Source organism: Pimephales promelas, chromosome 25, assembly GCF_988280905.1.
Source record: "Pimephales promelas chromosome 25, fPimPro1.hap1.1, whole genome shotgun sequence".
Classification (NCBI taxonomy): Eukaryota; Metazoa; Chordata; class Actinopteri; order Cypriniformes; family Leuciscidae; genus Pimephales; species Pimephales promelas.
This window is the reverse complement of record NC_142793.1, coordinates 6,754,058-6,763,596: the sequence shown is the minus strand read 5'-3', so window position 1 is coordinate 6,763,596 and position 9,539 is coordinate 6,754,058.

Below are 9,539 nucleotides of genomic sequence, written 5' to 3'. Positions count from 1 at the left end.
AGCCAGTAGACATGTGCAAAGTTTCAGAAACGGGCGTGGTGAGGGCTCAGTAGCGCCACCTTTTGACAAAAGTGGGGTTGTTAGTTTTATCTACAGTTACAAAAATCGGTATGTATATTGTACTCCTCGAGCCGGACAACTTTCTAATTGACACTCATTAGCTAGGACCCACAGAAAGTCAGATATGTTTGTTTGAATGTAGAGAAAATCTCAGAATTTTGCCAGTGTCTCAGTGTCCCTCTGTGTGAGTGAGAGGAGGGGCGCCTGTCAGGTTAATTTTAACCCTTTATTTGCTGTGTGCGACTTCTCTGGCATTTTCGGGGGCCTTAACATCCTCGAAAACTCTTGAAACTTTGCACACGGGTCAGAACCCATGGCCATCAGGGCCGGGCTGAAGCTGGTAACCGGGCGTGGCAGGGCGGCTCGACAGCGCCCCCTGGACTGGGATTCGAACATTTGTCCATAAATCAAACACACTTGCATGAATTAATATGAAACTCGGTACAATTATAGATCACATCAGGCCAAACAACTTTCGTGCTCTAAGTTTTATGACAGTTCAAATGGAAGTTATTTATGAATTATGAATTATGGGTTGTTTGAATAATTGTCCTAGGAGAAATACATCAAATCACAATGCATGTGTTTACCAATCACAACCAAACTCGGTGTGCATGAAGTCAAGACATTGAGGATGCTCAATTCCGGACGGATTTTTGATATCTCGAACGGTCTGGCCGTGGCGAGGAAATGAAATTTATGACTAAAAAAGGACACATAAAGTGTGTTATAACTTTGCTCAATTTACCTACAGTTACAAAACTTACCACGTATATTGTTCTCGTCAAGCCGATCAACTTTCTAATTAACAGTAATAAGCTCAGACCAAAAGAAAGTCAGATATTGCAGTTTGGATGTGTATCTTGTCTCTATCAGTGTCTGTGTGGGGAAGAGGGAGGGGGGGGGGGGGGGGTTGCTGGTGTCTGCATTTATTTGTGTGTGTGTGTGTGTGTGTGTGTGTGTGTTTGGCTGACTGTAGATTTTTTCTGCAAGTCCTTATCTTTTTGCATAACAATTTTGTATTTTTTTAAATGACAAAATATGCATATAACCCTAATCTTTTAAATGTATAGCTTGGTTTAAATAAAAGTAAGATAAATTGGTAAACTACAAATTGGTAATTGAAGCTGAATGATTTTAAAATTAATGTGCTATATTTCAATACATTTGCTTTCCTTAATATTGTAAAACACTAACCTCATTTATATGTGTGTGTGTGTGTGTGTGTTTGTATGTATATATATTTTGCAAAGCCCTCACTGATGCAAGCTCTTCTGCACACTTCTCTTCGACAGTCAATGCGGGGGTTAAGTTTTTGCACGTCGTGCAGAATAACCCTCTTTATATATATATATATATATATATATATATATATATATATATGAAGAGTTCAGATGCAAAAGCCTCTAAATGCCATTTGAAATTTTCTTCTTTAATGATGATTGTTTTTTAACAAACTAGTATATTTAAGTTCAGTAATTTCACTTAAATGGCAATGATAATTACCTATTAATTGTTATTTAAGTGAAATTACTGAACTTAAATATACAAATTTGATAAAAATCATCATTAAAGAAGAAAATTTCAAATGGCATTTAGAGGCTTTTGCATCTGAACTCTTCATATATATATATATATATATATACTTAAAAAGCGGGGGTTAAGTTTTTGCACGTCGTGAAGAATAACACTAAAGGCACCATATATATACTTAAAAGTGGGGTTGTTAGTTTTATCTACAGTTACAAAAATCGGTATATACATTGTACTCCTCAAGCCGTACAACTTTCTAATACATAGTCTTTAACTCGGACCAAGAGGAAGACAGATATTTTGGTTTGAATATGGTGAGCCTCTCTCTGAGCCTACGTCCCTCTATGGCAAGCCCTTTTAACATTTAAAAGCTAAGTTTGCCTTTCCGGAATTAACATTGTAGATATCAACAACGTCTTTCTGTCTAGTCGTAATTACACTTTGGATAGTTTGTATTATCATTTAAGATATCTGTAACATAATTGTGACTAGTCGAAATGACAGAGTATGGCAAGCCGTTTTAACATTTAATCATGAAAGGGCCAAAGCCTTCGGCACCGCCACCCGGGTGCCTTTAGGTAACTAAAGGAACCGGGGTTGCGGTGCCTCCGGCTTGGGCCCGCCATCGCTGCTCGCAGCTATATTTATTATTATTATTATTATTTATACGACTATTCGGGCACTTTTGGGGCCCTTAACATGCTCAAAAACTCTTGAAACTTTGCACACGGGTCAGAACCCGCGGCCATCAGGGCCGGGCTGAAGATGGTACCCGGGCGTGGCAGGGGGACTAGACAGCGCCCCCTGGAACGGGGTCCGAAAACTTGGTCCATAACTCAAACACGCTTGTATGTAATAATATGAAACTCGGTACACATGTTGATCTCATCGTTCATATATACCTCATACTATTACTTTTTACCCCAGCCCAACAGGTAGTCGGTTATTTAGGGTTGTTCATAAAACACTCGCAATGGAATTTGAAGTACTACTCCTAGAGAATTCAAACACACGGCACGAAACTCGGTCAGCATGAAGTCAAGGCATTGACGATGAAAGTTTGCGAGGGGATTTTTGATATCTCGAACGGTTTGGCCATGGCGAGGAAACGAAATTATGGCGAGAAACGTGAAACAGGAAGTGTGTTATAACTTTAGCATACATTAACTGATCTTGATGAAACTTCAGCAGTGTGTTCGCTGTAAGAGGACGATCACATGGATGTGACTATTGTGAGTCAAAGTTATAGCGCCACCAACTGGTAGCAGGAAGTGTGTCACTTTCAAAATGCTTTGAACTCACCCTTTTATTTTTACCCGATGTGCTTCAAACTTAATCTGTATAATGTAAATACATAGCAGATGAAGACCTGTGAATGGATTCTTGATATCTTTGATACTGTTGCCGTGGCAACGCATCAAACTTTAAAATTCTTTTTTTTTATGATTTTGAGACTCTTAGCGGCTTTTGGGGCCTTAACGGGTTTGAAAACTCTTGAAACTTTGCACACAGGTCAGATCCCACAGCCATCAGAGCCGGGCTGAAGATGGTACCTGGGTGTGGCAGGGGGGCTAGACAGCGCCCCCTGGAACGGGGTCCGAACACTTGGTCCATAAATCAAACACGCTTGCATGTAATAATATGAAACTCGGTACACATGTTGATCTCATCGTTTCATCTATACCTCACGCTCTTACTTTTTACCCCAGCCAAACAGGAAGTCAGCTATTGAGGTTTGTTTGTAAAACGCTCGCAATGGAATGTGCAATACTCCTCCTAGAGAATTCAAACACACGGCACGAAACTCGGTCAGCATGAAGTCAAGGCATTGAGGATGAAAGTTTGCGAGGGGATTTTTAATATCTCGAACGGTTTGGCCGTGGCAAGGAAACAAAATTATGGCGAGAAACGTGAAACAGGTAGTGTGTTATAACTTCAGCATACATTAACTGATCTTGATGAAACTTCAGCAGTGTGTTCACTGTAAGAGGCTGATTACATGGATGTGACTATTGTGAGTCAAAGTTATAGCGCCACCAACTGGCAGCAGGAAGTGTGTTACTTTCAAAATGCTTTGATATCACCCTCTTATTTTTAACCGATTTGCTTCAAACTTCATCTGTATAATGTAAAAATACAGCAGATGTAGACCTGTGAATGGATTCTTGATATCTTTGATACTGTTGCTGTGGCAACAAATCAAACTTTAACATTCTTTTTTGATACTTTTGGGACTCTTAGCATGCTTGAAATTGCTTGAAACAGATAGATACAGATAGCTCGACAGATACATCACATTTATTAGCCAGTAGGCATGTGCAACTTTGGCAAAAGATTAAAGTAATGTCAAAAAAGTAAACAGTAAACACTAAAAGCCTCATATCTTCTAAAAATGTAATTATACATCATTTGTTTCTAAATTAAATTATACAAATATTATAATTAAACCAGTTTTTCCCTTTTTTCATTTAAGAATTATGTTTACGTTCAAAAACAGCCATAATGGTTGTAAAATTCAGAAGAAGAAAAAATAATCTGAGTCATACGTAGTGCTATACTGCCCTCTTGTGTTCAATATCAGTTAGGCCTATTGTGTATATTCCCACCGGTTAATCAACGTGTGACTCCGCTGGGACTCGGGAACTTTTAAATCGCTTACTTAAAACCGAAAGTCAAAATACAGATATCCGCACAAGACATTAATGTTGTGGAGTAGAGCAAGCATTTTAAATAAATTCCTATTAAGTAGGATTGAACTAAACAGAATGAACGTTCACTCTGTTCTGCTGGTTCCTCGCTGTTGGCGCGCACAGTTATGAATGCTTGTGCAGCCATGAGTTTTAGTTTAATTTTAAAATTAGCGCAATTTCGGGATTTGTATTATTTGAATTTATTTTTAAAAAACACAATGTTGAGTTTTATTGTAACACTGTTTAATCGCGCCCACGGTTATATTTTGTATATTATATATAATTATAATGTATTTCTGTATAAAATAATACTACAATAAAAAACACATTTGTGACCGACCTGATCCAGCAAAATTAGTCACAGTGACCCAAATTTAAAAATTGAGATTTTGATATTAATGGAAAGAGGACACTGTAAGCTTTCAAATGATACCTTGGTCATACCTTGAATGGTTGTAAAGATATACAGATTTGAATTCTGGTCGTCTGCCCTTTTTTTCCAATTGAAAACCTAAGAAAATCGCTTTTAAAGTTTTTATTCCCGTTTTTTTTTTTTTTTTTTTTGATATCTTTCAAAATCCATAGCATTTTAAGGGATAAACTATTTATTTTATATAGCTTAATTTGACCAAATAGATTAACATATATAAATGCAATTTAACTAGGCTGAAACTCAACTTATTTTTAATTTTTTTGAAATAAATAATTAAAAAGTCACTTTTACAAAAATGTTCTAAAATCAGAAAGATTGAAGAGGAGTCAGAGAGAAATTCAGTTTTCATACGGATTAGCCCACATAAGCAGAGAGCAGTCTGTTTTCTTTCATTTTGAATGGTTGTGTTTAAAAGTAGACATTTCAATATATGTCTGTGAGGATACCTTATACGCTGACTTTCGGTTCATGAGACAAGCTTCAGTTCACGTGCCGCGCGTCTCCGCGTCGTGATTAGGCCTAGCCTATTGTCTGCAATTTATTTCTTATTATTAAATCCTAGTAATTGGTTGATGAAACATTGATTTAAATTAAGATAATTATTTTAAAACGAAATTTACTTTAAAGAAAGGCTTTGTGCTTGCATGTTTAAGCTATGTGAAAGTTTTAGTGCTGCTTCCAGAGAACGGTCACGTTCGGATTGTTTTTCCTCATAAATGCGAACACGGAAAATAAAATAAAGATTTTATGTTCTGGAGAGAGTCAACCCTTCTTCATCCGGTGAGTATTACTTTTGGTTTGTGCAGTGTGGTTCACATAGGCCAATTTATTAAAATATTTAATTATCTGGGAATTGGATCTCCTCCATAATGCTGAAATTGCCCAATTTTAAAAAATTTAGTAATAATTTAAGTTTTGTGGTGTAAGTCTACGTATTTTATAATGTTAACTTCAAATAATACTAATAGTAATTTAAAGATGTTGTAGCTAGCATTGGGTCTGGACGTGAAGGATAACTTCGGGAGTTGAAGGGACGTGTCGGTGTCGTGATTCTGTCTTCTCACACCGCGACACAGGTTTGTGGATCTGAGTGTCGCGATCGTTACAGCCTTACATAGGCTATATTCTTCTTGCAGATAAATATACTCACGCAGTTTAGGTTAGAAGCCTCCAGTGAGTTCAACGTTTCAGGGGATACCCGGGAAATGCTCAGAGGTGACGAGGGGAGTTGAGAAGAGCAATGTTCATTTCAGCGAATTTAAAGCTTTGACAACTTTAATCGTTATTTAAATACCTTTACTCAATTATCTCGACTACGAAACCCTGTGAGATTATTTTTGAATGTCTGTTCTTTGAAATTAGCAAAAATATATATATATATATATATATATATATATATATTTTTTTTTTTTGTTATTTCATGGTTTTTCCACATAATCGGCCCATATCTTAAAATGGAAGGTTGCAACTTCCGACTCATTTCGCCAGAGCGGGTCACATTTGATTTTTATTTTTTAAACAATGTAATGTGTAACCTAAAAATAAACAGATTATTTGATAAATGGTATATTTAAATCTGCATATTGTAGCCTAATATCTGCAGGGCAGCCTAGTCTTAATAAATGTATGCTTAATTTTTCATTAGTAAATTTGATCAATAAATTCAATAATTTAGAATAATAAGACACTATAGGGCTGTTACCCTAGGTAAGGCTGATCAAATTAAATCGGTTACACAATAATGTTACGAGATTGGTTTAACAGGAGTCAATTAAAAATCGCTGTAAAGAACAATACTTTTAAACATAACCCTAAATCACCATAAGGTTTCGCCAGATGACCGTCTTAATGAAGGAGTCATGGATTCAAAATGCTGAATCATTCAGTAATGAGAAAACACATTGCTTTGAGATGCGCGATGGGTCGCTGTGATCTTTGTTAAACTATTTTCTCTGCTGAAAGTCAATATTGCATCTAAAAAGTCAATATTGCATCTAAAATGTAAGTGACTTGACTTGTGTGTGTGACTATGTTTGTTGTAGTGATAAGAGTTGCACCCTTGTTAAAGTTTAAGGCCTTGTGTTTTTGGATATATATCTTTCTTTCTTTTTTTTTCTTTTTTTACAAAATATGCATATAACCCATATATTTTAGATTTATTATTTGCTTTAAATTAAATTAAGTTTGTATTTTTGGTAATTGAACCTGAATGAATTTAAAAATGAATGTGCTATATTTCAGATCATATATTTGTTTTTCTTAAAATTTGAACTAACTTTATTCTCAGCTGAATTATAAATATTTTATTTCTGTATGAATTAAAAACACATTTGATTTTTCTTTTTTAATCAATGTAGAATGTGTAACTGAAATATAAACAGATTAGGGCTCTGTTCGAGGACAAGTAACTAAAACCAATGCGACATGATGAATGTTTGTTTCCCAAACCATCTCAGAGTAACAGCTTACTTTTCTTTCTTACTATATTCTTTCTTACTATAAACTGTGCTGTAGAGCTTGCATCAGTCAAAGCAGGGTTACATTTTGCATGTCGTGCACAATAAACCTAAAGGCACCAGGGTGGCGGTGCCACCGGCTTCATATATATATGTATATATACAGTATATATATATATATATAGCTGTGATCCGCGATGAAGGGCCAAAGCCAGTGGCATGGCCACCCTGGTGATTTTAGGTAACTAAGGAACCGGGGTTGCGGTGCCACCGGCTTGGGCCCTTCATCGCTGCTCGCAGCTATATTTATTAGGGCCCAAGCCCTGAAAGGGCGAAGGCCCTATTGTTTTCCTAACGATTATTAGGGCCCAAGCCCTGAAAGGGCGAAGGCCCTATTGTTTTCCTTGGGATTATTAGGGCCCAAGCCCTGAAAGGGCGAAGGCCCTATTGTTTTCCTTGGGATTATTATTCTTTAGTATTATTATTATTTTGCTACCTTTTGGGCACTTTTGGGGCCCTTAACGTGCTCGAAAACTCTTGAAACTTTGCACACGGGTCAGAACCCGCGGCCATCAGAGCCGGGCTGAAGATGGTACCCGGGCGTGGCAGGGCAGCTCGTCAGCGCCCCCTGGAACGGGGTCCGAACACTTGGTCCATAACTCAAACACGCTTGTATGTAATAATATGAAACTCGGTACACACGTTGATCTCATCGTTTCATCTATACCTCGCGCTCTTACTTTTTACCCCAGCCCAACAGGAATTTGGCTATTGAGGTTTGTTTGTAAAACGCTCGCAATGGAATGTCAAATACTCCTCCTAGAGCTTTGATCCACATTCGACGAAACTCGGTCAGCGTGAAGTCAAGACATTGAGGATGAAAGTTTGCGAGGGGATTTTTTATATCTCGAACGGTTTGTCCGTGGCGAGGAAACGAAATCATGGCGAGAAACGTGAAACAGGAAGTGTGTTATAACTTCAGCATACATTAACTGATCTTGATGAAACTTCAGCAGTGTGTTCGCTGTAAGAGGACGATCACATGGATGTGACTATTGTGAGTCAAAGTTATAGCGCCACCAACTGGCAGCAGGAAGTGTGTCACTTTCAAAATGCTTAGATATCACCCTTTTATTTTTACCCGATTTGCTTCAAACTTCATATGTATAATGTAAACATACGGCAGATGTAGACCTGTGAATGGATTCTTGATATCTTTGAAACTGTTGCCGTGGCGACGCATCAAACTTTACCCTTCTTTTAGGATGCTTTTAGGATGCTTTTGAGACCCTTAGCATGCTTCAAATTGCATGAAACTCGACAGACACATCACATTTATTAGCCAGTAGACATGTGCAAAGTTGCAGAAACGGGCGTGGTGAGGGCTCAGTAGCGCCACCTTTTGACAAAAGTGGGGTGGTTAGTTTTAACTAGAGTTACAAAAATTGGTATGTATATTGTACTCCTCGAGCCGGACAACTTTCTAATTGACACTTATTAGCTAGGACCCACAGAAAGTCAGATATTTTTGTTTGAATATGGCCACTCTGAGCCTTTGGCTGGCTGGCTGGCTGTCTGTGTGTGTGTGTGTGTGTGCAGGGGGAGGGGGCTTAACCATTTCACTGCTGTGTGTATGACCTGCATAAAGAAAATACATTTCTCAAGCCTGGTATTTTTTAAATAAGTTTTTATTTTTATTTTTTATAAGTAAAGGCATATAACTAGTTTAATTGTAGTGAATTGACAATAGTTTTATATAATTAGTTTATTAATCAGATTAACTTGGTCAATAAACTTGGTCTGAAAATTTGGTCCATAAATCAAACACACTTGCATGTAATAATATGAAACTTGGTACACATATAGATCTCATCGTTTCATATATACTTCACACTCTTACTTTTTACCCCAGCCCAACAGGAAGTTGGCTATTTAGGGTTGTGTTTAAAACACATGCAATGTAATTTAAATTATTGCTCCTAGAGCACTGAACCAAATTCGACGAAACTCGATCAGCGTGAAGTCAAGACATTAAGGATGAAAAAGTGCCACGGGATTTTTGATATCTCGAACGGTTTGGCCGTGGCGAGGAAACGAAATTATGGCGAGAAACATGGAACAGGATGTGTGTTATAACTTCAGCATACATTAACTGATCTTGATGAAACTTCAGCAGTGTTTTCGCTGTAAGAGACCGATCACATGGATGTGACTATTGTGAGTCAAAGTTATAGCGCCACCAACTGGCAGCAGGAAGTGTGTCACTTTCAAAATGCCGTGGCAACGAAACAAACTTTAACATTATTTTTTGATGCTTTTGGGACTCTTAGCTTGCTTGAAATTGCTTGAAACTCAACAGATACATCA